The 24,115-nt window shown below is 40.6% G+C and overlaps 1 protein-coding gene across 1 annotated transcript in view; it reads left to right on the top strand.

Moving 5' to 3' along the window:
* Window positions 1-24,115, top strand: part of kcna4 (potassium voltage-gated channel, shaker-related subfamily, member 4) — a 144,477-nt gene that overhangs the window by 90,323 nt on the left and 30,039 nt on the right. The window contains exon 4 of the mRNA XM_004558041.3: window positions 20,719-20,896. The gene's annotated coding sequence lies outside the window, so the exon portion shown is untranslated. The remainder of the gene's footprint in view (window positions 1-20,718; window positions 20,897-24,115) is intronic.

Below are 24,115 nucleotides of genomic sequence, written 5' to 3'. Positions count from 1 at the left end.
CACTATGAGCTGCAGAATCCACTGACCCGACTGTGATTTTACGTGGCTGAGTTGCTATGATTCCCAATAACTTCCTATTTGATATAATAGCATGAACAGTTGATTGTGGAAGATTTTGTAGTGAGGAAATTTTGTGACTCGACTTGTTGCACAGGTGATATATTATCAAGGCACCACGCTGGAACTCAGTGAGCTCCTGAGAGCGACCCATTCTTTCACAAATATTTGAAGCACCAGGTGTTTGATTTTTTTATACACCTGTGACCACAGAAGTGATCAGAACACCTAAATTCCATGATTTTGATGGGTGACTGAATACTTTTGGCAATACAGTAAATGTATACACATGCGTATGCCAACAGATCAAGTGTCTTTGTGGTTGTTCTGCTACACCACAATAGTTGTTCATCTACAAAACTATCGAATGAGGAAACATCTCCTTTTTCTAAATTTGCAAAATAATTTGGTAAAGAAATCCAAAAACATTTGAATATACAAGTGATAAAAAATTACCTAATACTTCCATCACATGTTGTGGAAACAGCAACTGTTAAATTTACAGTCATGCTCAAAAACAGTTGCTTGATACGTTTCATTTTCTGTGACCTGTAAATAACTTTGACCTGTGAGAGCGCTCAGAATAAATAATGAGTCGGTAACGTGCGGCACAAAATGATCTTATTTCCCCCGAAGCGATGTGAGTCACGGTGCATGAATAAATTGTTGATCCAAAAATCATAATTGTAAGCATGTGTATAACTCAGCACAAGTCACTGCTTATCATCTGAGGAGGCAGGTAGCCTGAGGTAAAGCTAACATGACGCAGGTGTTAACTTGTTACTTCTAGGCCTGGGTGAAAGATTTTAGGCTCGCACTTTATTTTCACGCATAGCAAACCATGTTCGTGTTCTGAGTTTGGTTTGGGATTTCCAGCGTTTTAGGGCAAAATAGACTCAATCAGTATCAATATGAAAGCTTTTTCTTTAGCATGCTGAGAAGAGAGATTTCATAACTGATACAAAACAAATGCATTAATCGCTGAGTACCTCATTTTTTCTTTTTTTTGTTTTACTGTTTTTAAAGTAGTATTCTTTGTTAGTATAACTACTTAGCTCACCCTGAAGCAGCTTTCAGACAGTGATCACCAAGTTTCTTCATTATACAGGAACTGGGATTCTTAAACTTGACTTTTATTTTCAGGGACTGGAAGTTGCAGGGGGCTAAAAGTGCTGAGTAGACTGGAGGTCAGTGGAGAAATTACAAAGGGCAAGTGGTCATAACAGGACTTCCAGGGAGTTATCTAAATATAGATAACTCCCTGGAATGAAAGCACACAAGAAGATAACCTTCATTGTGAGATTGGCCATTTCAGTCCATGCACAAAAGTTGTGTTTATGACCTCAGGGCATTGCTGAGATATGACCTCTCATTCTGCTTTAACAGACTTTCCAGCATTAAGAAAATCTATGTGACTCCTTTAATGAAGTTTGGCTTGTATATCGTTCACAGACCACAATCAACACTGTGGGCTATCGTCAGTTTTTTTTTCCATGCAATCCAATAACGCAGAAATTGATTTTGACTTGAACTAAAGAATCCAGCAATACTTAATTTCTGAGCGAGACACAGGGGGGAAAACAGCGAAGCTTGGCCATCAGTGATCAATGATTCCAGTAAAAAGTGAGTTTTTTAGAAAGCTGCAGGGAATTTGTGCTTGTTGCCCTCATATACACTGTTTTGTGTGACTCCTCACTTCATGTTTATACAACCCATAGAAACACAATGGCTATACTGATAGGGACTACAACAAAATCAAAAATAATTATTATGTAATCTATCTAATTCTCATTTCAGCATTGCATGCACATTTTTTGCTCGATTGATGCCTGATGATAAAAAGCCTGAAAAGTTATCTTAAAAACACTTTTGCCATCAAGAAAGGATTCTTCCTCGTGACCTGGTCTCAGGTTCCTTTTTTTAATACAGTTTGATCAAACAAATTGTGCTTTTAAATTGCATCACAATAAAACAAACAGAAGTGTGTGCTGCAGTACTGATTGTTATCCATCACACAGCAGTGAGGGATCTTGTGATTATCGGTGCCAGTTATTTGCTATGTGCTAGTGTGCATGCATCTGCTGAGCAGCTCATGCACAGGATATCTTGCTAGAATGGGATTAAACACAAAGTAAAAAAAAAAATAGCCCTGAATATTCACTGAGGAACAGTTAAATCCAACTGCAGCAAGTTATAAAATATAATGTCAATAAAACCTTCACTAAAACACAAATAACTCCAATCTTAAAATTGGAAAACATTTTCTCTGTAAAATAGTTCAAATAACAGCTCCTGCAGAGCTGCCTCCAATAGCCTGTTAACTTCCAAGTGCCCTGTCACACCACACTGGATAGTCTGTGCAGGCATTAGCTCTGGCCAAATATCAATTGATTTTTGGAACAAGTGGCCAGCTCCCAGATTGTTATATTATCATTCATTGTTTCAGACCCGTCCAGATTAATTTGATCGCAGCAGGATAAAAAATGGTCAATCAGGCTGTAATGTAGCTGTAATACTGTGTATGACATGATGTTCCAAGCCCACAAAAATAGATGGAGAGGAAGAATTGATGCAGTGACAGGAGGCAGATGTCCAGTAGAGAGGAGCATGAATCAAAAAGTAGTGATGTTAGACAGAAAAAATACATAAATACAGAAATTGCTTTAAAATCAATGTGCGCAACACAACAGTGTGGAGAATTTAACAGAAATGCACTACTCAGATGTGATCCGAAGCATAAGATGCCCTTTGTTATTGTTTTTTTTTTTTATACCAAAAAAAGGTTTTGTATAATTTTTTCTCAAGACTTTCTTGAGACTTTCTCTTCCAAAGGTTTTCTTTGGGCTATGGCTGCTTTTTCAATGTTTTAACTGACCATTTTCAGAGGAATAGTTTCTTATTTTGTTTTTTGGGAGGGGTTGGGGTTCTTTTCTTTGACAGGATGAATTGTGTCTTGATTCATTTCCCCATTTCTTTAGTTGAATCAATGAAAAATGCAACAAACAAAATCATTTGACAGGCATAAAATAGTATTGACTTGGTACATCTCAGCATGGTGTGCAGTATGTCTTTAAAATTTTCAGGGAACTGGATGAAAAACTATCTATAGCAGATAAACTGTATCTGAAATTCATGTCCTTAAGCAAAGACCTGACACGAGAAATACATCTGACCCTTCAGCTGATCTACTGCTATCTACTGTTCACTGAAGACTCAAAAAAATAGTGTCAGTGGAAGGGTGGCTGTCAAGAAGACATTCTGAAGTAAGGGAAACAGGGAGAAAAGGCAGAGGTGTCACACAAGGAAAGTGTCATTGATTGTAATCCACTTTGCAATACCAACTTCTCCAGCATGATGACAGTGATGCAAGTGCAGTAAAAGCATGCCTGCATAGAAAAACACACAATGAATCACTAGCAGTCATGGATTGGCCTCCCCAAAGTCTGGACCTCAACATTCCTGAAGCAGTGTGGGATGCAGGCTCTGTGATATTCTACCTGCTGTTACAATTCACAAGGCTGAGTGCACTCATGGATGGGATTAACCAGTTGCATTTGGGTGCATTTATTAATGAAGAATTAAAAAACAAAAACAAAGACTTGTTGCAGCAGTTCCATTCAATTAACGTACCATACTTGATTTCATTGAGCTCTTTAGAACAACCCAACCCTTGCAAAGTCAGACTGCATGACTAGCTGCTTGACTTAATACAACAGTGTGCATCCCTGCTGTATATATATAGTTGTACTGTAGCTATAGTGATTTTAAAATAGATTGCTAACTAAAACACTTACTAATTAAGATAAAGTCTTAGAACCTATTTCAGATTTTTGTTATCATCCGATTCATCAGCAAAAGAGGATTTTAAACATTTGAATGAAATGAAAGCGTAACTTATAAATGGTAAGCATTTACCGTGATAGATTTTCTACTTCAAGCTTTCGAAATTGAGTTGATTTTCCTGTTGTATGCAAATGCATGTTAAGGATTGAAAGCCTCAAGGGGTTGGAAACTGTAGAAAAACATCTGACACACTTCACAGATTTTAGATAATAGTCCAAATGTTATGTAAATTATAATTAAGTGGTGTAAACTGATTAAAATATATAAACCTCCTACTTGTGGTCCTTTAACTCCGGCTTGATGTACAACCACGCTCAGTCTGAAGTTGTTCAGGCTGATTTAATTCATATATCATCATGCAGCATTTCATTTCATGTCTGTCACCCCTCATCACACTGCACACAAATCTTTAGCAGTGGTGGAAATGTTAGTTTACAGTGTGGTACAATCCTGATTATCTCAAACACATTATAGGACTGCTCAAATGATTTTGCAAAATGGGACTAGCCAAGAAAGAAACCATCATGAGAATAGTCCTAATTTAATAGACATTTGCAACAAGTTGAAAAAAGATGAACACAGTGCTGTTTACAGCCCGTGTGAAATAACATATCACGCAAAAGTAGATTTCTCCATTTAAATTTATATAATGTTCACTGAAAGTCAGATGATTCACTGAAAGTCAGATGTGAGACACGTTTGAAGCAGCAATGATGGAGTGCCCATTCCAGATTGGGAAGGAGTTGCTTCCCCAAGTGGAGTCATGAGTAAGGAAAGGAGAAAAAGGGAGCTGGAGATCCTTATGTATGCCCACAAGCTGTGTGTAGTGCCTGGAGGAATTACACCATGGAAGCAATTGGCAGAAATGAGCTTAACAAAAGAAGAAGAAGAAGTAGTTTTATTGTCATGATCATATGTATACAAATTGTCCCCAGCTAGACTGTCCCTCAGAAATAGAGTGATTATTTTTGGAGTGGCTCAGAGTAAAGTCATTATGACTCCACATCAAAAGGAGGCAGTGGAGGTATTTCAGGAGGCAAGCTATTTCTAGCTTCCTCCTAAGGGTGGCTGGCCTCTCCCTTAGAGATAGGGTGAGAAGTTTGGCCATCCGGGAGGGGCTCAGAATAGAGCCGCTTCACATCAAAAGGAGCCAGTTGAGGTGGTTCGGGCATCTGACAAGGATGCCTCCTGGGCGCCTCCTGGGCGAGGTTCTTCAGGCATGTCAACCCGGGAGGAGGCCCCGGGGCAGATCCAGGACACGCTAGAGAGATTATATCTCTCAGCTGGCCTGGGAACACCTTGTTGTTCCCCTGGACAAGCGGAGGAGGTAGATGGGGAGAGGGAGGTCTGGGCTTCTGACCCTGGGTAAGCGGAAGAAGATGGATAGATTGATTCCAGGACACACTGGATTTGTCAGTGTGTCCTTGTCAAAACAAATGCTAAAACATGTTTTCAATAAATGTAGAGTTAAATTGAACAAACTGAGTTAATTATTAAAAACATTATCAATAATTATACTTGCCTATCTGTTTATACAGTCCAATCAGCTGTCAAAAAGCAACACAATATTTTTTGTTGGGTGTGGCTGACTGAACTCTGACACCTTCTTGCAATAATTTCAAGTCCCATCCAGCTTGGCGGATTTATGTGTGGGCTCTCCTCGCTGCCTCTAAAAGTTAGCGAGGTCAGCTTCCAGTTACGTCACCGTTTGGCACTCATACTGATAAAGCTGCTGTGGAAGTGAGTCGCTAAAGTCGACTAGGACTGCACAGCTGGGTACATGACTCCTGTACCGTGCAACAGAAAGATGTTGTACAGTTTTATTTATTTATATTTTTAAACCACCTAATTTCTAAGGGCATTCACCACAGGATTTTTCAGTCCAGTCCAAACTTGCAGCACAGATTACCACCTATACGTACAGAAAATACTCCATGAATGTTGCTTTATAGGAAAGGTTCAGCTGTCACAACTGTTTTCAACACAAATCCTTGCTTGACAGTGCAGCAAAACGTTGAACAAAGTGTGTACAAAATAGTACAGAAATTGTCCTCAATGTCAAATTGTGTTGACGTTAATGAGCCCGTCTGAACAAAAAGAAAACAGTCTCCAGTCTGATTGAAGCTACAGCCGCGTCACCTAAAAGCTGTGGCGGCCCGGAGCGAGACTAACATCCTCAGATGCATCTCAATTGAGTCACTGATGCAGCTCTAACCCATTTCCAAATGAGCGTCTGGCAAGACCCTCCTTGTCAAGGCAGATAGGATGACGGCGCAGAGCCGTGCGGACAAATGGTGAGGGCGTTGAGCTGCAAACAGAATGAAAATGACCAAGATAGACAGGGGGAGATACTGAGAGCGACACAGAGATGGAAGAATGCATTGCACTGCTTTATTCAGCTCCCACACACTTAATGTCTCCACATTGTCTGTTTTCTTCTTTTTCTTCTTTTTTTTTTTGCTGTTGTTGTTTTGTTTTTGCAAGGATGCTGCTGAGGTGAATCATCCTGTGACCTACATCTGAGCACCCAGGCTTAAAGAAAATTAAATAGATATCATTAGCTGGCAGCTCCCATCCACTTGTTCCACGTTACAGTGGCTTAACAGCCCAGCACTCTATCAAGGAGGCTTAGTTGTTGAGGTGAAGTATGTGTGACTGTTTGTGTGCATTTTGTCTGCCATGACGTGCCATTTGCAAATGTCAGTACTTTCACATGATCACATGATTTGGTCTTTTCAGCTTAAAACTGTAAATCTATTTTTGCTCTCCCTGCTCTCTGACCTGCAGGAGCGTGACAGTGAAAGAAAAGTATTACCGGTCTTGTTGAACCCAATTCATTTAATCTTTCAAATTTTAAACGTATCTCGCGTAAAATCTAAGAATGTGCAGAATTTTAGCTCATTTTCAGAGGTAAACTTTATAAACGTAACCTGAAGTTCTCAATTCAAATGTGTTACAGACATACAGAAAATTTTCCCTTAAACTGCTGAGAAAGGCACGCTAAGCTTCAGCCTCAGGATCTCAGCAGAGCTTTCTCATTCCAGGAACAATGAATTATTGTATTGAGAAGTCCATGGATGGCAGTATATGTATGACAAATATGTGGTTGCAGCATCCCTGCAGGCTCCTTGTACATAGCGTACATACACTCCATATCTTGTGTGTGAATCCACTTTTACTGCTGACTAAATGATTTGCTCGAATGTCATTTTCCTTCTCTGTTCTCAAACTGTGCTAAGGAAGTAGGAAGCATGTTTCAGATCAACGTCAGAGAAGACGCTTACCTGATCATGTGTACTTTTTTACTAGTAGTGTATACACGTGAAATGTCTTTACATGTGACCAATCCATCCATCAATCCATCTACTCTCTTCCATTTATGCAATTAAAGGTCATGAGGGGGCTGGAGCATATCCCAGCAACATAATCAAGGCGTATAATTGACATACAAAAACAAATCACCAAAACAAGGAGTCAATGAGCATCTCCAAAGAAGCAAAAAGGTTAAGATGCATGTCGACTACAAGTTCCTTGGACCTAGTTGTCCATTGTCCCCCTCAGCGACCTCTTTCTTGGTCCACAAATGTGAAAATGACAAACATATTATACTGTATGATATTTAGAGTTCGCCACAATTTCTAACAGTTGCTGAAGGAAGTGAGGAGAGACTGACTAACTCCCTCGTACTCAGTCAGGACACTAATGTTGTTTTCACTCTACAAGCACACTATCTCTGTAGCTGCCAAACATAGAGGTGAGTAGTTCAGGAAAGCAAAGTGGAAACGGGGATATTTCTTTCTTTTTTTCTTTCCACAATCGCTGCAAAGCAGGCATGACTGACAGATTGTTTTCAAAAGTTAAAGAAAGACTTGCAGTGTAGGCCCCCCTTCCAGTGCCACCTTCTGAAAGAAATCTTTTAGACTCTCCAAACTGCGTGTGTGAAACGTGAGTATCTGCTTTATTACAGCTGCTGTCGTGTGGAGGGAGCCAGAGAACGATTTCCTAGACTAGGAAAGAAATGAAATAGAATGTGAGGAAACTGTGATCGCGTTTCTTCAGAGCTTTCAAACACGAGTGTACCGCTAGATCCAAATATAAACACTCGCTTGTTCTCTATGTCTCTCTCACCTCTCTCACACACACACTTTCTCCTCTCACTGCATGCATTCAGAGCTGGCAGGCTCAACCACCCCCTAGCTGGTGAAGTGACAGGGGGGAGCAAACAAGCGACACATGTGCACATGCGAGCGAGACTGGCTTCACACAGGGTCACATGCAGCTTCCTATCAGATAACAAGCCGGCATTACAATCGCAGGAGCTTCTGTTTTAAGTTTGAGGGGTTTTAAACGGCAAGCTAATTGGATGTGAACAGTGTGACACATCAGCCAACCCGGAGCTGACCTACAAAATGGCAAGGACTTCACTAGAGTGGAACAATTGCCCAGTTTTCTGTTACACCAAAAAAACTTGAGCTATTTCACCTACATTTTAAAGTTTTTCATGGTCCCTGTAAATACATCCCCATCATATGTTTGCAATGAAACTAAAAAGTTACTAATAATTCTACTATTAATAATAATTACATATCTCTGTATTATATTGAAGACGTATCAACTGAAGCTGAATTTGGGCATGGCCACACTTTTGTGTAATACAGACTTTTTACCACAAGAGGGTGTCGCGAATGTTCACAGAAACTTGCTAATAAACATGATTTTTTTTTAATGTTGTTATATTTATGGTTTTATTTTTTGGTTTGGTTTTGTTGTGTGGAAAAGGATTCATAATAAAAATAATAATGGTTAATAATTAATAAATAATTTTTATATATAAAAAATATTTTATATATATATAGTAATATAATAAATATAACAAAATTATTTTTTTATATAGTTAAGCTTGACCAGATAAAATTTTGTAATATATTACAATTTTTTTTTTAATATTTCATGTCATAATAACATTAAAGTCAATTGCATTACTTGGCTGTCAAATTATTATTAAGAATTCAGTAGAATAAGGTAAAAACACAGTACAATCGATAGGTTTGATAAGGACTGTGGGATTTGAAAAAGAGATTTTATAAAAACTGAGAGTGAGAATAACTCATAATGACCTTTGAAAATGATACTCTTTGAAGCTATCTGCCACCTCCATAATCCTCAAAAGAGCAAAGTCAGGATGCAATTGTGAATAAAAGGAACTGAGCTCGCACCCCCACACACATACACATGCGCGCACTCAGTGCAAACACACATACACATGTCCTTTTCCACTCCCTCAGTTACATAACCTTAATGCAAGAGACAGCTTGACTAAGACATCCAGGGTCCATCCTGTGATCGCTGTTTACTTCAGCATGCAAGGGAATTCATCCGTTCATCCATCCGTTCATTCACTCACTCATTCATTCATTAGCATGCTGAGCTGATGACCCTCATGTCAAGAGAGACGAATCATGTGAAGAGAAAGCAGTGTCCTTGGGGCCAACCGGTGTGTGCGTGTGTGATATGTGTTTTTGGACAGGAGCTGTTGCTGCCAGTCTCAGTTCCAACCTGCTGTTTTACATTAAGTAAATCTCCAAACTTCCTCTTACTAACACAAAATATTTTTCTTGAAGCATATTCAGATTTTCAACTCTGAATATGTGCATAAGAGACTCCTCGCATACCACATGATCTGCAGATACAGCCAAGAGCTAGTTTTCGGTAGCCCCCCTGACATGTCTACTGCAGCAAAGAGGAAAAAAGTGAAGCTAGTCTTTTAACTGCGTGGCTTTTATTTTTTACCTCAGCTTAGTTTGGATAAACCAAAGCTGTTTGCATTTAGCTAAACAAATAAATAAGGCAAACAAAGCTCTAAACAAGTCACCTTTCAGTTTATAGCAGTTCTGTATCATTTTGTTTACCAAATCAAAACTCACATTGCTGCGGTCAGTTAGATATAATGTGACCTTGCTTGCAACTAAGCGTGCTCAGCCAACAGTAAGTAGTGGATTAACTAGACTCAACTCAAGTCTGATTTTGGGGCCCAGTACATAAATCCATGAACTAAAATTAGCTCCAGCTCTCCAGCTCAAACAATAACACCATATATTAGTATCATATCGTGTATTGTGTATGGGCTTCTGCGCTTAAAGGACACTTACACCTTATATATTTTATATAATTTAAGAAAATTCTACTTCTAATAATTTGACTTTAAAATGCAAGACTATACAGAGTGAGCAAGAAATAAACACTGATGCGGACCTAGGTCAGCATAAGCAGCAACAACAACAACAACAACATTATTTCTGAGAGTCTCACCTTGAAGGCTGACATGGGCAGATAGTTTTGGCAAACCTCCTGTTTTTCTTTTCTCTTCTTTGCATGATGCTTCACTTCCAACACACACACACACACACACACACACACACACACACACACACACACACACACACACACACACACACACACACACACACACACACACACACACACACACACACACACACACACACACACACAGCCTCCATAGCTAAGGGAGCAACAGGCGTTCAGGTTACTGCCTGGCAGATGCACAGTGGGATGCTCCCAGAGGCCTCTGCTGCAGAATACAGCCAGGCCCCTCTGACAGCCAAGCAGAGTCGACAAATAGTAGTGGACTTTTTACGCCCCAGCAACTTGCACCGCCAACCCAAACACACACACACACACACACACACACACACACACACACACACACACACACACACCCTTGGCACCCCCACCTCCTCCGCCTCCATCTCTTTTCCCATCAGTGATACATATACAATAAGATTGGAGGTGCAGCACGTCAACAGCTGCTGGCTTTTTCTTTTTTCTTTTTTTTTTGTGTCCCGTTTGGATCTTTAGCCATCAGAATTGTTGTCTTAAGGCCAAGAAAGATGCCAAGCGGATTTATTTTACCAAGTGGATCATCATGGTCTTGCCATATTGGTCCATTTGATTGACCTTTATTATAATTATGAATTTATTTTATTTTCAGTTGCTACAAACGGGACAGACATGACTGGGGGATAGGACAGGGAGAAAGAATGAAAGAAAGAGAGGGAGAGAAAGAAAACCAAAGGGGAGAAGAGACGGTGAGAAGGGGGGGAAGAAAGAAAAAAACAAACAAACAAAAAAACAAAACACCTGGGTCACCTGTGTGGAGAAAAAAAACAGAAGAGAAAGCAAACAACAAAGAGCAACATAATAAAAAAAAAACAGCACCATCACAATAAACTAGCTAGCAGTAGATATCAGTAGATACTAAATAATAAACGATATTGTGCAGCACGCAAGATAGACAGCGCACAATGTGCTTTGAGGCAGCAGCCAAGAAAGCTGTAGTCCGCGTCTGTGAATACCCGTGTGTACACCTGTGTGCATACCTGTGTGGATCAGCATGCTTGCATTCCAAAGGTTTCTCCATGTAATGATCTGCTAGGGAGTGTGGGGGGGCCACAGCCCCGTCCTCCAGGGTATGAAGCAGGTATGGAGGAGATCAAAACTCCAGACATCCAGAGGCCCCCAGAACACAAGAGACCAAGGAAGACCAACAGAGGGGCAGCCGCGCCACTGTCCCAGTAAGAGCTGAGGAGAGTCCCAGATGAGGGCTCACCCAGCAGCCGCGGAGCAGAAGCCAGGGGGAGTTGTAGTGACGCGCCCGTGAGCTCCGCCGGCAGCCAGCTGTGCCTGAGTGACCGAGCCCCAGGCCGAGAGGCTGGGGGCACCCCACCTCCGAAGTGGCCCGAGCGAGCCCCAGGCTCCAGGCCCCGATGAGCGGCCGCCAAGGAGTGAGCCGGTGTGTACCCGGACGCCCACCCCCAGACACAAAGAACCACCAACGCACCGATACCTGAGGGAGTCCGCCACTGGCAGGGGAAGTGGTGGTGGGTGCTGGCTTTTTCTACAGCGAAAGAAAAATATAAGACAACCGAAAAAAGGACGGAAAAAGGTAAAGAAAACACTGTGAAAGCAATATGCACGGTCATATCTGCGCTGATCAAAGGTGCTGGTGGTGCTATATTTTGCACACTCTAAGTTACAACTTTGCATAAATAATCTGAATCAGATTAAAGCCGCTGCTGTGACCACCTTAACCAAATTACGTTCAAATGGTGAAAGTCATTATCATCAATAAAACTGGCCTAAGAGTAACTTGATTAGCAGACCTGCAGGACTCATCGATCTAGAAATGTAACTTTATCTGATTTATGCTGATGTTATGATTTTGTGGAAGCAGCTGATGCAAAATGAAGTTGAAAAGCGTCACGGTTTAAACTGTATAAAAACATCTTAAAGTGCTTTGCATAATGTCTCTGTAAAAACAAAACAAAACAGTGTACTAATGAAATATATATATAGTTTTTTACTATTTCCTCTTGTGGGGCATACATTTATCTATGTGGGCAAAGTCCTGACAGCTCGGATGTATTTACCATCCATCAGCATCCACATGCTCCATTACCCTGATGGGCACATCAAGTGGCAAGGGTCATGTATAAAATTAGTGAGCTGACACATAAATCTAAACCCAATAATCTACTAGCAGCAGGTCGACCGATGCATCTATAGTAAATAATTATTAATGTTCACAGACAGGTACTGGAGCACAAGATACACTGAGGAGCAGAGAATATACACTAACTGGCCACTTCATTAGGTACATCTGTTCAACTGCTTGTTAAGACAAATGTCTAATCAGCCAATCGCATAACACATTTAGGCATGCAGACATAGTCAAGACAACCTGCCAAAGTTCAAACCGAGCATCAGAATGTCAAGGAAAAGTGGTTTTAGTACTTTGAGCACGGCACGTTGGTGGGGACAGACAGGCTGGTCTGAAACTGCTGATCTGCTGAGATTTTCCCACACAGCCTCTCAGCCACTCAGAATGGTCTGAAAAAGAGAAAATATCCAGCGAGCAGCAGTTCTCTGGGCAAAAATGCCTTCTTTTCATGCTCAACCCAGTATAACGGCAAAATGTGCAACAGACACGCTGGTTCAAAGTGTGAAATAGACATGCCTGCAAACACTGCAGTGAGTTGCAGCAACAGCAGAGTGAGATTTTATTTCAGTCCAACATGACAATAATCCTGGGAAAACTTTTGAAGAGACATTACGAAAACATTCACGTGGAAATACACATTAGCCACCTAGCTTAATCGTCTCTGGTGATCAAGGACCCTGGATTGTACACCATACCTTCCTTGCTCACTTGCAACTTCTTGGCCCAACACATTTAGACAAATATATTATCTCCCGCGAGGGATGGGAATTGATAAGAATTTAGCGATTCCAATTCTATTATGAATTCTCTTATCGGTCAAAGAATGCCTAGACTGCTTTGAGTTGATAGGAAGACAACGGTGACTCAAATACCACTCATTATAACCAGAGTATGCAGAACAGCATCTCTGAATACACAGAACATAGAACGTTGAAGCAGATGAGCAGCAGAAGACTACACAGACACTCACGGCTCACCAAAATTGGACAACAGAAGTTTGGAAAAATGTTGCCTGCTCTGATGAGTCTCAGTTTCTGCTGTGACACTTAGATGGTAACTTTAGAATTTGATGTAAACAACATGAAAGTATGGATCCGTCCTGCACTGTATCAACGGTTCAGGCTGGTGGTACTGCTGTAATGGTATGGGCATTGTATAAACACCTCAGCCTACCTGTGTATTATTGCTCATCATCCCCATCCTTTTATGACCACAGTGTACTCATGTTCTCATGGCTGCCTCCAACAATATGGAATGCCATGTTACACATTTATGTGTTTATAAATTAGATAATTTGCTTCAAACTAAACCATCCGAGAAGGTTAAGAGAGGAGAAACCACCAGGCAATGAAATAGACCTTAAATGTAAGAAATAACCACTGCCATATATCCTTGGTTTTATCTTTATCAGTACCAACAACAGCAACACCAACAAAGGTTCATTTGTACAAATCTATGATAAGTTAGCAGTCAGCATGCAAAATAGGATAACCGAAATTTAAATGTTGTTACTTTATACTGATGGGTTTACCTACTGGGGTAGGCACGGGCCAGTATTAATGTGGTAAATGTTCGTTTATTGCATTACACGTGTCTAATGGCTCCAATTACTACTACCAAACTTGTACTTACATTTTAGTCACAAATGGATTAACACATAAGTACATGGTGCAGCATGCATCAGACATTTAATCCAATGGGGAACAATTCTCCCTTTTGATGTACTGAATACATGTTGTTAACATCTCTGCATTTTCATTTAATTACCACGAGGGCAGGATTTTTAAATTAAATGTATTTATATTGTTCTAATCACACGAACCGCACAAGAAAATTGTGTCACAGCAACAGAGGCTTGAGGAGTAATTGTATCCGTATTTAACTTAAAATAGTGTATCATAACCGTCCATTATGTTTAAACTGAATGTAAAAAAGCGCGACTTGTTATAGTCAACACATCCTAGCCTTGTACTTTTAGTCCTGTTAGCTTTGAGCACCTTGTTCAGTGTCAGGGTTTCAATTCAGTTTTATTTATCCAGCGCCAAATCACAACAACAGTCGCCTCAACGCACTTATACTTTAAGGTAGACCTATAATAATACAACAAACCCGATGTAGGGGTTGGGATTTGTTATACATCACCACATCCTCTCCTTGGGGTCTTAATGGTGTCCTGGGGCAGAACAGACCAAGAGGACCAGAGATCATCCGACCACCAACGAGAAAACTTATCAGAAAAACTAAGCCCCCTGCCAAGGCCAACCCTCTGTAAGAAAGTGATGCAGGTCGATAGCAACATTGAGTAAGTTCTTCTTTTATCCACACTCCCTTTCTTTACCAGGTTCCATGAAACTCGGCTTATGTTGTTAAATACTGAACCCTCTATTGGGCTTCTGGTCCCTTATGAAAAAGACATTGACATTTTCTAACCCAAACAGATACAATTCAATATTCCTAGCAAGGCACATATATTAGAATACACAGCAGCAGTTTTTTTCTCCTCTTGAATCATCCTGCACTACCTCAGATTGATTATGTGAGTGTCTGAAGTCGAACAAGCCTCCCCAATGTACGTATGGGACAACTGAATTGAAATTACAAACAGTATTTAACATCAATGGAATTATGAATGTTTAGGTATCAGATTATCATTCCTAGTGTATGTTTGCACATTTGTATAAGTACGCAATTACCTACTTAAAAATGTTTCAAGCAGGGAGAATGCCCCAGAACGTTGACTATTGTGCCAATGCTGTGCTGCATTCAGGCACCCTGAGGGGGTTCTCGTATCACTGCTGCTCAGTCAGGAAAGACCAATTAGAAAGAAAACAAAAAAAGTGTCTGCAGACTGTTACGCATTTCAGCTACACCTCAATAAAACTAGTCGTGCAGATATTTAGTAGCATCTTTCCAACGTACTCTAGTCAGTTGATATGTTTTGGTGATTCGTGTTGTGTTATCCCTTTGATGACAGCATGGACTGTATATGTATTCATTTGAAATTAGTATGATGGCTATATAGGCATCTATAGCCAATGTGCAATGGATATTTATACATTTACCATGGGTCTCTCTCCCCTTTGCCATAAGGAGCGTACAACGTGTTCCTCCTGTTCAGGTAACCAAAGAATCCTCAAAACGTCAATAATAACTCAACAGATTCTGTTACAGGCCCTTCATTTCTGGACCTTTAAGTCATTCTCTAATTAGGATTTTACCTGCATGAGCACATTTCTGATGTAAAGTTAAAGATATTAAAAAATGTATCAATATTCCCATCTCGCCCATTGGCTTAATCCAAGCATGTCGATAAACATTTTATTATCCACTCCAGAAAATCTTTTAATGCACATTTAATGTCCCTGGGTGCTCTGATCAGGTGCAGCTAAGAGTCATTGACCTCAGCACTGCTGAGATGTGATCAGTTAAAGTGCAGCATTTAAAGCATTTAAACCTAAAATACACACAGCCATACCCGTGGAAAATGCCTGCTGACTCATGCTCTGTCATTAACCCTTTAATAAATGTGAGCAATTTACCCTAATTGTTAATAAAGTATGGGCAGATGTATGGTCACTGCTGTCATGCTTCAAGAAGATAAAGGAAAGTCTCATTTTCAGCTTTAGAACAGTTAGCAGTCTCTAAAAATCTGCTGCAGTTTAAGTATGGAAAAAAAAATCAATCAACGGAAAAGTATTTAATATTTGATTTTTTTTTCTAAAAGAAAAAGAACACTTTTCAGGATAAGTAATATCCCCTTTTCCTCTCTGAGATATTTATTCTAACGATGCAGTCACTTTTTCATAGCTTTCATACAAAATTTAGAATCAGGTAATAAAATCGAGTTAATTTTTACACATTAAACTGCTAAAAAGCTGTGAAAAAGGAGTGAAAATAACATTTTCACATTAAAGTTCCACTTAATTTTGCATTCATTCATCAGTAGTTATGTTCTCACTCTGCATAATCAATATCTTACACTTTCAAACTTTAAACGAAGCCTATTATGTGCATTTATAGGCCTGGTTTTTTTTTTACTCTTGGACTCTACTAGAGTAGCTCATGGTTCAGAACAGAGGTGTGGACTCGAGTCACATGACTTGGACTCGAGTCAGACTCGAGTCATTAATTTTATGACTTTAGACTTGACTTGAAAAAATGTTCTAAGACTTGTGACTTGACTTGGACTTTTACACCAATGACTTGGGACTTGAATTGGACTTGAACCGGTTTACTTGAAAAGACTTGATATTTTACCCCAAATATAAAATTTAACATGCATATTATATAGAGATTGAAAATGTGACGTCATTCACGGGTAGAACCGCAAAGGATTCTGGGAACTCGTGGCAAGCGGTACTAGCGCACGCAGGCTTTCAATTGAAATCAGTTATACAGCGATAAAAAGAAACACAAAAATGTCAAGAAGCCGTTGTATTATTAACTGCAATAGCCGGTCGCATGACAGCCACGGGAAGCCGACGGGTAAAGAGATCGGTTGTTATCGGATTACGTCGTTGAAGAGAAATTGTTCAAGCCATGTTTCCGAAGTAACAAAGACGCGACGGATGGCCTGGATTGCAGCCATTCAAAGATCAAATATAACGTCCCAGAACACTCCAGCTCACAGGTTAGTCTGCTCCAAGCATTTACACGAAGGTCAGTGTTTTTTAGTAGTTAATACGTCATTTTCATAACATAATTAGTGATATAGGTTACAAGCAAGTCTGGCGCTGAACAGAAATGGTCGCGCTATGCTCCTTTATTTATTGTGCATAAATAGTGAATTGTCCTGACACAATATTGCGTTTCGCTTCTGTTATTATGGTACATTGACAAAAACATATACTTTTATTCACAGGATAAAACAGGTTTTTGTATCACTAATTGCCCAGTACGATTACAGCATACAATATTGTTGTCACTGCTACATTTCTGTGATGGGTACCAGAAATTATTTCCACTACTAATTAATTACCGTTGAGCTCAAAGGTCCTATTAATAAACGGTTAAGGAATGTGTATTTATGATGACGATTTGTGAGACTGGTAAACTTATGATACGTACGATGGTCTTTCGTTCTACACGGTGCATTTCAAGGTCCTGCACCCATCCGTCGGTAAACTGTACCTGGGCTTGTTGCAGTGACCTGAAGTTACTAAACTTCATGAGTGTATGCACTCACTCCAAGAACCGTATGATTATAAATATGCATATAAATATGCTACGATGAGATAGCTGACTTCATCTAACTAGCAAATGTTGTCCAGGCTACGTTGGTGATGCAGTTTTTTTTAATGTGTATGATATTTTTGTCATGCGATTTTAAAGCCGGTCCTACAACCACATCCAAGAATAACATGCAGCTTATCTCAGAACTGTCGGTGAAAATTATTCTTGGAGCTAGGTTTAATTGAGCTGCATTTTAAAGAGGTGCAATTTCACAATTTGTGTATATTTTCTAAGTTCACTATTTTGTCATGTGTTGAGAAAAACACAGATTTTAAAATTACATGGTCTAATATTTACATTTAGCATAACTGCAACATTTTTTCTTTTTTTTTTTTAAAGACTCGAAAGGACTTGAAATTCAAAGTTTCAGACTTGTGACTTGACTCGGACTTTTACACCAGTGACTTGAGACTCGACTCTGACTTGCCTGACATTACTTGAGACTTGACTTGAGACTTGAGGATAAAGACTTGAGATAGGGCTGGGCGATATGACCCAAAATTCATATCTCGATATTTTTTAGCTGGATGGCGATATAAGATATATATCTCGATATTTTTTTTTTAAGCCATAAAGTAAGAACAAAAAGAGAGGTCTTAGTCAAAGCTGTGTCCCAGATGTCACACAGGCACTTTTATTAACATACAGCACAGATGTACATGAAAAATTACTCAAAATTAAATTATGAGCATTCATTAAATAATCATGCTCCATAAATAAAAGAAAACAAGGTTGTTTTTGTGCTAAACAAAGAGCTCACAATTGTGCAGTCAAAATATAAACTAAAAGACGCTGAGCGTAATAACAAAGACAGATTTCACAGCTGCTCTGTTCCCAAGTTTTGCTGTGTGACTGATAGCCTGGAGTTTGAAATCCGCTTCATAACCACGTCTCTTACAGGTGCCATTTATGGTCCTTATACACACACAATACGGTAATATTACGTTGATGCACAGTACGTATCACTCCGCGAAGCTCCTCGGTAGCCGTAATGCGCCGACAATCTATCAAGCGGTGCAGCTCCGTAGCTGACCAAAGTCGTACTCAAACATTTTGACAGATTGCTGAGCGCCGTGTACCACATAAAATCGGTTCGCGGCCATCAAGCACAACCAGAATTCATACATAAGGCGCGCTATCAACTTTTGAGAGAATGAAAGGATTTTAGGGTTAGCGCTGTTAGCTCGTTAGCATGTTTAGCTCGTTAGCACGTTGACGCCGTCCAGCCCCACGCATGGGGCGATGCGCAGTAACTCGTTAACGGAGATTTGCCGTGTCCGTCTTGTCGCTGCCTGCACGTGAAGCGATGGGGGAGGAGGGGGAGTTGTCTTCAGTGAAGGCGAGGCGGACGAAAGAGAGGCAAACTTGCGGCTCCACAACTATAATTATAACGTAACATAGACTATATCGATATAAAGGATATTGTCACATCTTATATCTCGTATAAAAATATATCGATATGTTTTAAAAACTCGATATATCGCCCAGCTCTAACTTGAGACTTACTTGAGACTTGCAAAACAATGACTTGGTCCCACCTCTGGTTCAGAATGATCACTATTCATCATGTAGACTTCCCCCTCTGTTTGAAAGAAGTCATTTTGGCTCATTTCACGTCGTTCCCTGAGCGTATCGCCCATCTATGAAACAATATAATAACATGTGGACAACAGTCATATCTACACAGTACTACTTGTGTTAAGACTAATTGTAGAGGAACTGGCAGAGGAACAAAACTGCAATCAAAATCCAGATAAGCGATACCAACAAGGGAATTGACATTTGACTGACATACAATATTATGCTGAAGTCTTGATCCGCCCCGTATTTCTTTATATTAGGAGCCAGACTTTCCTGTAAAAACCATTTGTTTTGGCACGATTTGCAGTGTGTCCTTATAAAATCTGAGGAAACTGAACAATTGGAGTAGTAGACCTAAGAAATATCTACAGCAGATAAAAAGCATCTGAAAGTTTTTAGGGAATCAGAAGTTCCATCAGAAATAATCTCAGTGGAGTGTTTTGAAATTTTTAGTTCAAATTGTCATTATATAAGGAGGCGGTCAGGAGAGCAGCACAACAGTGAGGGTACAACATCTGTAAAGCACAACCAAGGTGTTTTCATGGACTGTGGCTTCATTTCAGCTGGTGGTTTGTAGGGATCTTGTCAAACTGATGGAATTATGAATTCAGACAGGTGTCTGATTTGGATCCACAATGCAGTACTGTCTGGAAAGCATTTGACTGGCAAAGGCCTTATTTTTTTAGTATGACAAACACACTGCCAGTGCAGTAAAAGCATACCTTGGCAGAAAAACACACAATGAAACCCTATCAGTCATGGACTGGAGCCTGGACCTCAACATTATTGAAGCAGTGACAGAAAACAAAACAAAAGGCAGAAACATCCAAAGAAGAGCTTTGAATGTTCTTCAAGAAGCCTGGAGAAATATTCCTAAAGAACTACTTAAAGAAATAATACTAAGAAAGCTTAAAAGAGAGTTCAGACTGTGCTGAAGAATAAAGGTGGTCAATTTGAACTGAGTTGAATTGTACAAACTCTATTTTTGCCTTATTTACTGTAATTCCACGTATGTTTGCACATGTTTCGATGAATCACTGCATCTATTTCCCATTTTCATTGCAGAATATAAAGAACTGAAGGGCAAGGCTTTTGCACAGTACTGTATTATGAAATATGGCATTTGGCCATTTTAAAGTGTTCAAAGTATAAAGGTTTGACAATGTTTAAAGTGAATTTTAAGTAAACAAAGATATAAATATGCACGTACACATGTAATCTGGACTGTAGAAATCATCTCTACACTGGAAATATGGTCCAAACTTAACAAATGACTTGTTTGGTTTAAGTTTGTGTGTTTTAAATGATGTCACACAGGTGCCGGTTGGCAGATCATACATACGTTTTTTTTTCATTTGCGTGGTATATTCATTTCCAAGGCCGTGGTCTTGCAGACTCCTACTCATTCTACATGTGCAGCTGCAACCCTGATGCTATCCCTGAGGGAACATACCAAAGTTAATACCCCCACCCCCTCCAACACACAGAAACAACACAACTGCCTAGAGGAAGATCAGAAGCCAGCTGGTCAAACCACCTTGGAGAAGGTCTTACACAGGACTCAGACTTCCCTCTGCCTGAAATGGGATGTGACCCAGAAAAGGAAGAGGACAGAGCGAGCCAGATGTTGGGGTGTTATGCTTCAGGGAGCGAATCAGGGCTGAGGTGAGTGACAGGGAGTGATGTGTGCAGCGTGCATGGTACAGTATCTGAATGCAGAGGGATAAGTGTGAACTTCTTGTGAGCAAACTGGAGCTTTACCCATACGTTCATTCACGCACCCCCCCACCCCCCTAACAGATGCACTAGCGACATCTCCTCAGAGCTGAGAGGCAGCTCAGTGAGAGGTTTTATTTCACGCAGCTCTTCAGTATTAGTCTGAGGGGAGCTTGAAAGCTACTGTGGCTCAGTCTCTCACTTCACTGAGCCAGTCACTCTTAAATTGGAGGAAATGTAAATGACTTACATAATCAGCACCCCCTCTACACACACACACACACACACACACACACACTAAAAAAAAAGTGTAGTCAGCATTTAGTAGAAGTGTTGATAACCTGTAAAAAAATTTTTTTCAAAATTTGCCAAATATAATCAGTCATGTTCAGCAAGTCAATTTACAGATTGTCCAAGTGAGCAGAACAAGCCTAATTTGTCCGGTAGCATCTTCTGCTTCATAGAGAGGCTCAAGCCTGACCCAGAGACACGATCCTCATATGAGTGGAGCTGTTCTCTTTATTAATCACACTGTATTTATCCCTTTGTGCATGTTGGGCGTTTTATTAAAGGAACATGGCTTGATTTAAAACACGCGCGGAGCGTGACTCTGCATACATTCAGGTCTGGACACAGGTATACAGCAGGAGGCAGTGAAACGGCTCTTCTGAGTGGGTTTATTTCACCATTACGTTGATGTTTTGGGGAGGTTGTTTAGTTTAGTGTTTCTTTTCGCTTTATGCTGGATTTTCAAATTAATTTCAATTTCAGTTGGCAGCCCCTGACAGCCAAAACAAAAGACTTTTTTCCATTTATTGAGACAGATTGGCCAAGAGTGTTGCTGCCATCTACAGACTCAAGATTACATTTGTTACCGCCTTCCCCCACCCCTGGCGTGCACCATCCACCAACATCACCCCCTCACCCCCACTCCCACTCTTTCATACGCACACAAAGTAAACAGCTGAAGCCCTGAATGAGAATGAACTGAGCGGAGATCTCTGCGGCAGAGATATTCAGGAACCAGAGCGTGCACATGGAAAAGGATAGAGGCACGCCATGTTTAGGCTCTCCTGTATTGACCTGTAGCAGCAGCACAGTATTAGTTGCTCGAAGTGGCTCAAAGTCACAGTCACAGCTAAAATGGTTCAGCCATGCACTGCTTTCCTAATACCACAGTCCTGTTTCACACACAAACAAGTTGTTCCTCACATATTGAGTTTGTGAAACCTTAAAAGACTGCAATGTCTATCTAGCTGCTTACCATTTAAGATCACATTTCTTCTTCTTTTTTAAAAGAGTTTTCAGTGACAAATCATCTCAAATTGTCCACAAAATCATTCAGAACACCAGCAAAGAATTGGTCATATTTTGGAAATTCTCTTTTCTTTCCCATTTTCTTTAATATCACCACTCTGAGGATCACCCTGATGTACCAGATGGAAACCTGCAGTTTATATCGCTACAGTTTGCATTCATTTCCCTGTAGGCAGCTGTAGACTGAAGCATGTTACTCACCTAACCTTGCGATTGCTGTGAAACCAAATCCAAAAGAACAAGTTATTAACCTCAGCAGTCCGAAGTTGAAAATATACAAACCATTGCCAAAATTAGACACAGGTTTCTGTACCCTTGGACTCCTTTGCCCTTGGGTGACCCTGGGAACAAATGGTTGTATATTCCTTCTTCTGTCACCAGCTGCAGACAAACTGCAGCACAGCTCCCTGCTGCCGGTTTTACCCTGTAGACTCAGGAATCGCATCACCTCCTAGGACAAAGGTGGAAGGTGAAGGGTGCACAAGCTTCTGCCACTGGACTGAAAATAGCACTCTCTGGTGGACGGGCCAAACTGGCCAAGGTGCAGCAGGTGACATGTGCATCAAATTGACAACTGCTTAGAGAGTACCGGAGGAGATATTTTGGAAATGTCATGCACTACCATTGTTAGCATACCCCTTGTGTTAGGCTGTATGAAGGCTGTCTCAGTGAGCAGGCGCAACAGGCAGGGAGGCCCGCACGGGGGGGTGGGGGGGAGGGAATTTATTATGGTTCTCATCAGCAGGACTCAATTGCTGGAGGCGCAATGGTTGTTCAGAGGGTTGTCATAATTTCTGTCATCTATTTAAAGTCAAACTCAGGTGGAGACCAAAGTCTCAAGAGCACAGGACAACTTGCATTCTGCAGATGTCTGCTCTTTGGAAAAGTGCCCTGTTAAAAATCGCCATGTGCTCAACTACTTTCACTCCATTGGAAACGTTAAATGCCAAATCCCCCCTATGAAGGTGTGTGTGTGTGTGTGTGTGTGGGGGGGGGGGGGGGGGGGGGGGGGGGGTAAAAAAACAAACAAAAAAAACAACAAAAAAAAAAACACGAACCCCTCCCATTTTGCCGAGGATGACTCAGCTTTCGTGAGGTGTACTGTTTAGAGCACCTTAAAGGGGTGGTGTGACAATACACACTGATTTGTGTCGTTTCATTTCGCCATGTGTGCCTGCTACACACAGGGGGAAATGTTTTTACACTGCCAGCTTCACTAACTGAGAAATGGCTTAATTTGCATTGTTAGCAGTCCCAGTGGAAACCAATTAGTAGCTGTGAGCTGACCGGTTGCCATTTGATTTCCTTTCTGCTTGTTACACAGAAGCATATTTTGGAAATAATTAATATTATGTAGAAACAGAACTGTGAGTAGGCACAGCTCACTGTCCAAGTGACATTTGTCACCATGTGCATGTTTGAAAGGCCTAATTTGCCCTTTTTGCCCCCCCCGAACACTTCAGGAAACTAATAAAGCTTATAATGTCATTCTGTAATAGGAATGACTGGGAAAGTTCGGGTGGTTGTAGTGTCGGTGGGTGGGTGTGGGATGTGTGTATGTGTGTGTGCGTGTGTGTGTGTGGGGGGGGTGATCCTCAATAGCCTCTAGGTGTTTTACACACAGACACACTCACACACCAGCTGTTTTCATCAGTGTGATGTTGTGGTGCTGAAAGCCAGGTGAGTGCTGCCTCCCTGTGTTTGCATGCACTAACTGCTGCCACTCACCCAAATGACAAATGTCCCGCTGTTAATCTTAACATTACTAGGGTTTAAACTACCCTGCCTCGTGCCCAACAGCACGATGGCTCTCATTACAAGGCCATCTAACTGTCATCATGGTATAGGTAA

The sequence above is a fragment of the Maylandia zebra genome, linkage group LG1 (genome assembly GCF_041146795.1).
Source record: "Maylandia zebra isolate NMK-2024a linkage group LG1, Mzebra_GT3a, whole genome shotgun sequence".
Taxonomy (NCBI): domain Eukaryota; kingdom Metazoa; phylum Chordata; class Actinopteri; order Cichliformes; family Cichlidae; genus Maylandia; species Maylandia zebra.
The sequence above is the reverse complement of the archived record's forward strand: the minus strand, read 5'-3'. Positions and strand labels throughout refer to the sequence as shown.